At 46.5% G+C, this 8433-nt stretch overlaps 1 long non-coding RNA gene across 1 annotated transcript; it reads left to right on the top strand.

The window, feature by feature from the left end:
* The first annotated feature begins 243 nt into the window (after window positions 1-243).
* Window positions 244-3548, top strand: LOC309848826. The gene is made up of 3 exons (XR_014303321.1): window positions 244-304; window positions 2927-3127; window positions 3369-3548. It is a non-coding gene; the product is annotated as an uncharacterized lncRNA (long non-coding RNA).
* Window positions 3549-8433: the final 4885 nt, after the last annotated feature.

The raw sequence follows: 8433 nt of genomic DNA, 5'->3' as shown, positions 1-8433 counted from the left end.
GAGAAGCAAGCCTGGCCGGACCCCGTGCCCAGAGCCCCTCCCCATCAACTCTGCCGGCTCCACTCCAGCCAGAAACAATGCACCGGCCAGGAGCGAAGCCAGGGCAACGTTGCTGTGCGTTTCTTTAGTGGCAAGTTCAGAGCATCCCCGCCCAACCCCCACGGCCCCTCCCCCTTGTGAAACGCAGCGCCGGTTATACCACCCCCGGAGCTCCTGGGGGCGCTGTTCGCGAAGACTAAAACATGGATGTCGCCTTCGGAAGGCTTGAGCCACAGCTGCACGGATTCCCCGTGACCCACTCATGGTAAGCGAAAACTAGGACAATCTATTGGGGACCCAAACAACAGCTCCTTTATTTAGGGCACGCTTTTCCAGGAAATTCAACTTACCAAACACAACCAAGTCATGGATGGGAAACAGAAAAATCTCAAGTGAAATGCAGATTTCTAAAGGCAGGGTTTTAAAATCACTCACTAGCAAGTGAAATCAGGCCCTCAGTCGGAGCAACCTGTCTTCTCTGGTGCATGAACTGCTTGCTATTAAAAAGCATCAAAGCCTGGGGGGCTTATAAACACCAGAAATTTCTTTCCTTTGGTTCTGAAGGCTGGAAGTCTGAGGTCCGGGTGCCAGCCAGGTCAGGTGTTGGTGAGGATGGACCTTCTTCTGAATTGCAGATCACTTTCTTGTAACCTTATCGTGCTTATCCTAATCGTGCTGCTGGAGGGATGGGAGAGCTCTTTGACCTCCCTTTTATGAGATCAATAATCCATTCATGACCTTTCTACTCACATAACCTAATAATCACTTCCCAAAGGTCCCTTCTCCTAAATTCATCACAGGGAGAGGAGAAGAGCCTGGGAGCAGAGGGGGCCCCTTTTATTGTCCTCCTGTCCCTAGCACCTGGGGATATTGACTGTTATGGACACACAGGTGTCCCCTTCTTGGGAGAACTGTCTTCAGCAGAACAAGCTCCAACTCACTGAAGAAGTTAGAAGCACCCCCTGCCCCATGCCCAGGCTCGTCCACTGCCAATAACTGCCTCACATGGGGGTACACGGGGTTGACTGCCTTGGGCATCAGAATTCTTGTCTCAGTCTGTGCTCTCAGGAGACCTGAGCTAGAACTGAGAGATGTTGATGTCCTATTAGCAGAAATGGTCCACCCCCCCCCATTCCCCATCTTTATCAAGTCAGACACTTGGGTGTCATCTTTAACTCCTCCCTCACGCCAGACAACAAACCAAAACCGCAACCTGCAGATTGGGCGCCTTATCTTGGGTCTGTCCATTCGTCTCCGTGCTCTGTGATACCACCCGAGTTCAGGCCACCATCGCCTCCCCGAGGTCTTGCTGCTCCTGCTTCTCCTTCTCCACTCTTCTCTCCTCATGTCATCAGGAAGCATATCGGATCATGTGACTTCCCTAGTCAAACTGCACAATGACTTCCAGTCCATTTAGAATGTAGTTCTCCTCGACAAGAACTGACCTAACCGGGCCTGTGCTGACCCCGCCACTCCACATGCCTCTGCCATCCTTGCATCTGCAAACCCCCAACAACCCCACCCCCTCATCTCCCTCCAGACAGCTGGAACCATTCTGAGAGTGTCTGAAACATGTGCAGGGATCTCTGGTACCTTGGGCATACTATGCCTGGAAAGCTCTGCCTCACCTCTTTTCCTGGCTCACTCCTTCCCGAGCATTCCTCAAGATGGGATTTGGACATCCTTTCCCACCAGAAGCCACCTGTGTCTCCCAGTGTGCCCCCTTCCCTCTTATGTCCTCTATTGGGACAATTGCTTGTATTCTTAGTATCCTCAAGCACATGATGTCAGGGATGGAAATGTTTTATTCATAGCTGTTCAATGAGCACTCAATAGTTATGTAATAAATTAACAAAATGGCAGTGCATGGCCTGATATCCAGAACTCAGAAAGCACAGCCATCTGAGGCTGCCTTATATGGGACAAGGATCCTGGCTACTTACTTCCATGGCTTCTAAAGCATTTCTGCAGGAGTCCAGAATACTCTATTCTGACACACAGAGGGAGAAACTAGCAGGTTCTCTGGAACTCTAATTTTAATAGGACATGTTCCAATTCTCTGCTCCAGTCACTGTGGCCTCCAAGAACAGGCAAGTAGATGGTGGCCCCAGGACCCACACCAGACATGGCTGCCGGCACTCCATCTTGGAGGTGACTCCCAGACCTTCCCATCCCTCACGCCCAACACTCTGTTCTTCTCCACAGCAGTTACTACCGTCCAACATAATTATTTGGCTTATTTCTCTTGTTTATGGTTTGTCTGCTGGTATATGGCCAGCTGCAGGGGGGCAGGGCTGATGGCTTTGTTCAGCGCTGTGTCCCCAGTTAGTCCAGTGCCTGGCAATAGCTGGATAACCCCTTGTTGAATGAATGTATAAGAGAGAAACACACTGCTGAGAATGGACACACAGGATACAGTCGTGCAAATTTTGAGACTAGACTTGGGAAGCTTGAAGCCCAGAAGCTTTGAAGCTCTTCTTGGCTGGTGGCCAGATGGTAAAAGAGAGCTTAGTAACGACAGAAATACATCCTAGTTTTCTCCTCTGTCTTCTCCATCAGTGAAAATGATCTAAACACCGGGAGGGAAGAAAGACTTATGATGTCATGACATCAGTTAGCTCTGAGATATTCCCGAGGGAAGACAAACCACTTTCTTCAATGTTTCTCAATCCCATCAAGCCTTTTCCAATCCCTCCTTCCCGGGCTGGCGGGAAATCCAATTGCCATGGTTTTGGGGAGGACTTTTCCCCATAAAGTTATTCAAGAGGTCCTTGGTGGGGGTTGCTTAAAGTGACTTCATGCCCTTTGCAGCGGCTCCTTGTTCTGACCCAGGCCATGCGTGAGTGGGTATGAGCCCCCCAAATAACACTCTCACTCTTCCTTCCAGACCTGGCCACAGAGACCCATGTCGAGTCCCGGTTAACAAGGAAGTGTGTGGTTCAAGAAAGAGGAAGAAATTGGCAGCTGGCATTGAAGCCTTTCCATGAATTCAGATAGGCAAGTCCAAGGCAGGACCTCTCAGGAAGCCAGCATGAGGCTCCTTGGAGGTAGAGATGATTAGAAATCTTGGAGCAATTATGGAAAATTGGTAAGAGGCAAAAGGAATGTGGACATTCAAAGTGGGGGTGGGGGATACCAAACAAGGTGGATACCAGAAACAAAGACCCAATGAATGTGGCCTTGAGTACTAACAAATGTCTAGGTTAGATTAACAAACTGACAGCACGTCATTCAGTTGTTATTTCATGCACATTAAGGAGAAGAATGAATGATTCTGGGGTGTTAAGTTGTGTCCAGTTAACCTCATACCTCACTAAATGTCTTGATAGATTGAATTGCAGGATAAAAGAGTACCTTCATTTTGGCAAGATGATTTGGGACTCTTCTTGATACTCCTCTCTGTGGACACGGGGAACTGTTGGCCAGACAAGTCATCCCTATCATGTACATTGTACACTTACTGTGCTCTGCATTGAAATCACAAAGATGAATAAAACATGGTCCTTGCCTTGGAGAAACTCAGCATGGTGAGCGAGACATCTATGTGAAGAAGTAATTATGATACACTTTGATAAATGCTGTAATTCAGTCATTTGCAAAGTGCTGTGTGTGATGGGACAAGCAGGTGACCTTGTAGTTGGTTGAAGAACATTAATTATTCAACATCAAGGTAGAGGGAGGTCTCTTCTGTGCCACAAAGATGTATATCAATTCTGTGTTATCTATGCTCTTTTTTAAAAGCTTATAGGAAGACATCAAAGTCATGTTGATCAAACTTGTCAATGACAGCAGCTCATGGGGGCTAGCTAGTACACTGGCCATGGAGCAGACTTCAGAAAATCCTTCAAAATATAGAAAACATATGTCAAGACTAAAAGATGAAATTGAAAAAGAAAAAATGTGAAAATCTTGGGGCTCCTGGGTGGCTCAGTCAGTTAAGCTTCTGACTCATGATTTCAGCTATGATCGCGTGGATGTGAGATGGAGCCCTGTTTGGGCCCCATGCTCATCAGGGAGTCTGCTTGAGATTCTCTCTCCTTATCTCCCCCTGCCCCTCAGCCTTGTATGCTCTCTCTCTTTCTCAAATAAATAAAGACATGTTTTTTAAAAATTTAAATTCTCGACTTATATTCAGAGCTGAAAGGGTTCTAGAGGATTTGGATGTCTTCAAGATCAATGGAAACCAGTCTTACTAAAAGGTGAATAAAGAACTTGGTAGCTACAACAGCAGTTTGGTGTCCAGAACAAAGAAGATATTCATTCCACTTTATTCCATGCTGATTAGACCACTTCTGGGTTACGGTACTTGATTAATCAAAGGCACTCAATCAGGGTGACCAAGAATCCATGAAAACTGAGAGGTATCAGGAGACCCAAGTATCTGGGGCCTGCCCCATCCTGGCACCACAATTGAAACTTCAAATGAATCCTTCTGCACAGTCCCTGCCCCTCCTCAGAATGAAGGAGCCCAGGCACATGACAGCCCTTGCATTACTGGGACCTAGAAATAGCTTTAGTTCTGAATGAAGGGGACATCACCCCACTCTGATGTCATAAGCCAGCAGCAGGTCTTTTTCCCCCTCCAAGGAGGAATGGCTGATTTCCTTTTGCTCTAGTCGCTTGGGTATTACGGGGTTTCACCATATTATCTTCTTTAACTTCAGCTGGTCTCTGATGCTGGCTTCCTGTCCCCCACTTCCAGTCCTCCACGTTTAAAGATCAGGCCAGTGACACTACGGTTGGAGGCACTTGAATAAGGTAGTCTTATGTCCATTTTGCTTCTGCATGCCTCCCTTTCCCATCCTGCCCCAATCTCTGCTTCTTGGAAATTGCCAGCTGTTGGACCGGGATGTGCCAAGTGCCCAGTTGATCTGTAAATGTTAGTTTCACTTCTGTCTTTTCTGCTCCAGCCAGTACCCTGAATGCATGCAGGCGTGCCTTCTTGTTTACACACACACATGTCTGCACATGTGCATACACAAATACACTCCTGTCCACAGTCCACCCATTCCCTTGCCCCGGGCTGTGCCCCTAACCCCCGACTTCAGAAGGCTTTGATTTATTGTGCCAAGGGATAAACCAGGGCAGATGGGGAAATACTCCTCTGTGGCTGATTCCAGCTCAGTAAGAGAAACAACACTGTTAAGACTGTTTGGCTTGGGGATATTGTGGAAGGGATTTCTAAGCTTATGGGGAGTTAAACCCAGGCCAGTGTCCCCAGATCTGACCACACACCAGCCGGTTTAAGTGCAGATTCCCTGGCCCACTCCAAGCCTACTAGGTTAGAGCTCAGGGTGTGAGGAAGGGGGTTGTATTTTTAGCAAGTTTACCAGGCCAATCTGAAGGAGCTGGGCCTGAGACTGGCATCTGGATTAGGTTATTGTTTTCTAAAGCAAAGGTAGCATTTGTGCTTTTTGACAATGATAATTCTATGAGATCAAGAAACTGTGCAAAATTCTAAAGAGTTTAAAAGGTTAAGTCAGCGTTCCTCATTCCAGAACGCTGCCAGCAAATTTGGGATTGGTGGGCATATTCGAGGATGCTGTCGCTACTCGGGATTCTTCCTTTCTTGTGCGCAGCTAAAAGGTCAAGTGTGTAAGTGCCAGACCTTTCCAAAGGCTGCGTTCCCAGAGTGTTTCAGGAAGAATTCCCTAGGGCACTGTCATGGCCTTGCCTTGGGAGCACAGCCTTGATCATGGCCTGCCTCTGCCAATGCTGGGAACAGCCCTGAACATCTGCTTCCCTCTTGAACTTGTGAGCCCCATAGGTGAATCGACAATGTCGGGGCCAGGAGCCAGCACATGGCAAATGGCTGTTCTGGCTAATTGTGCGGGAGATCAGATCCCATCTCCATTGGGAAATCAACCCCTCCTCCTCCATCTCACAGCCTGACCTCCGTTTTCCTTCTCCCTAAAGAAAAAGGACTTTTGAACTTCCGTCATTCAGTACTTGAAATTAGCATCTCTCTATACTTTGAAATACATATGTATCACATATATGAATATAAAATATAAATATGTATATATATAATATATTTATAATCTACCTACCTACCTATCTGTCTGCCTATAAAACCTGACATTTATCTGGCCAATTCCTAACTCTTATATTAGGGACATACACTCTCTCTTTTTCAGTATATCACCTTGCTACAAATAAAATCTTTCCAGTATCCAAAAAGAGGCTACTAATATCATTCATAGTTACCGTAGAACCATTTTACTTCTTAGTGTTACATTTCATCCCAACATACACTGAGATTCAAATAAGTATATACGAACAAACTAGGACACATTTTAGTAACGCTGGATTAAAAGGGACTTTTTACTGAACAAGCCCCAAACAGTTGCAGTAATAGCTACAGTAACCTCTGTGTTGAGGACAGAGAGAGGACAAGTAGAGGAGGGAGCATCCAAGGGCTTAGATGTCCCTGGAGCTCTTCATGGGAATGAATGTGCATTCAAAAGTCAGAAATCCCACAACAGCTGCTCGGTGCGCGGATGCCCATGAAATCCACCCACTACAAATCTGAGGCCTCCGTGGGATTTATGCATCAGTTTGGAGGTAAAAAAAAAAAAAAAAAAAAAAAAAAAAGGATTTTCTGATATCGAAAGGACATACCAAAGTAGTCAGAAGTTCCATGGTGTTCTTGAATAAGTAAAAGCGTGTGCAGGGTCCTGTTCATCCTACCATCTGCACGATAGGGTGAGTGTGGTGTCCCTCTCGCTCTGACCCTGCCAAGGAGCGTGGCCATCCCTCCAGGGCCCCTTGGTCAGAAAGCACTGGAATGTATGGCACACAGGACAGGTCGGTATCACATTTCGTCAGAGATATCTCTGATAGAGGAGGGTTCACAAGAGCAGAAGCACTGTCCCTGCTGGTCTTTGAGGCCCCTTGGCCAGCTTTGACAACCACTTCCTTAGGCTGGGGAGTACCCATCCCCACGGGGGCCGTAGATCAGTCTTGCTCTTGGGGGAATCCCATCTACGTTTGTCCCCAGTTTTACCAGCCTGTTCTGTGAGTCATCCTGCATATTGGATGGACAATGAGAGCTGGGGTCTTCATTACTTTCTGGCTGCAGACATGGAGAGTTGGAGGCAGGCTCTGGGAGGTGGTGTGTGGATGGGGCCATCCATATAGGTAGCGGGTGCAGTGGGATGTTCCTCAGAGAGTCCCCTTGCCCTAAAATATCTTTTTCAACAGAAGACCAGAGACCCGAGTTCCCAACTTCACAGTTACTTTCTCAATTAAAGTACTCCCTGAGGGTACTGTTTAATGGAAGGAGTAAGGAATAATGCAGTAGTTCCGTGAATGTTTGTCTAGTCTCAGTTGATTTGTAAGATTAGTTAAGGAATCTAGAAGAAACCAAGAACATGTAAGATTTGGAGGGGAGCCACGCCCATGGGTGTGGTTTGTAGGAAGCTCCGCCCCTGCACGTGTGTAGACTCATATAAAGAATGAGGGCTTTGAGCAGCCAGCACGGGGCTGGAGGAGACAAAGTCACCATAGGCTGGGGGTCTTGAGAATAAATAATGGTCATAACAGAGGTGTTGTCAGGCTCTGCCTGCAATTTCTATCTGTTACAACGAGGTGGAGGAAATGCAAGTGGAATTGATCTAAAAAGCAGCACAAAATCATTCTGAAAAAACAACTTTTTTTCCATTACCAGACATCATTTGTTGATTGTTAGGCACAGAATCTGGCCAAAAAAGAACCACAGATTCAATCTCTGCCTCCTTCAAACCTTGCCAATCAAAGAAAGACACAGAAGTAGGACACAGAGAGCAGGAAGAGACATCTAAACGTGAATGGGTGGTAAGATATTTATAGTGTGTATAACTCTGGAATGCACAGCTGTAGTCCTCAGCACAGCTGAGAAATGAGCAGTGGGCAAACCAATCAGTCAGCCCATCCTTCATTCAGTCCCTCAGCATTCAGAGTGCCGGCCGAGTGCCAAGCCCTGCACTGGGAGTCTTGAGGTGTGTAAAGATGAAAAAAATATATGATCTGTAGACTCAAGGAAGTTACCATGAGAGGAGAGTTAAGACAGATGTGATGGAGTGGTCTATTACCACTATTAGTCTATTACCATCTATTATCACAGATGTAGAGTCAGCCAGGCTGCCATTTGAATTCAATTTCAGGGTGCCACTCTGAACCACTGTTTCCTTTTCTGTAATGGAGGTAATTGTACCCACCTCCCTGGGTTGTGTAAACATTGAAGGTGCTAATCAAAAGTCCTAATGCCATGACTGATCTGGTGTTAGTTTTCCTCCTTTCGTTCACAAATTACTCTATGATGAGGCAGAAAGTGAGGTGACACAAGAAAATTGTTCTGAGTTCAGAGAATGGAAGTGCAATTATCTATAGCTGGGGAGCTCAGAAGAAAGTTCA

This window comes from Mustela nivalis, assembly GCF_964662115.1.
Source record: "Mustela nivalis genome assembly, chromosome: 15".
Taxonomy (NCBI): domain Eukaryota; kingdom Metazoa; phylum Chordata; class Mammalia; order Carnivora; family Mustelidae; genus Mustela; species Mustela nivalis.
Note: the sequence above shows the minus strand (reverse complement) of the source record. Positions and strands in the feature narration are given on the sequence as shown.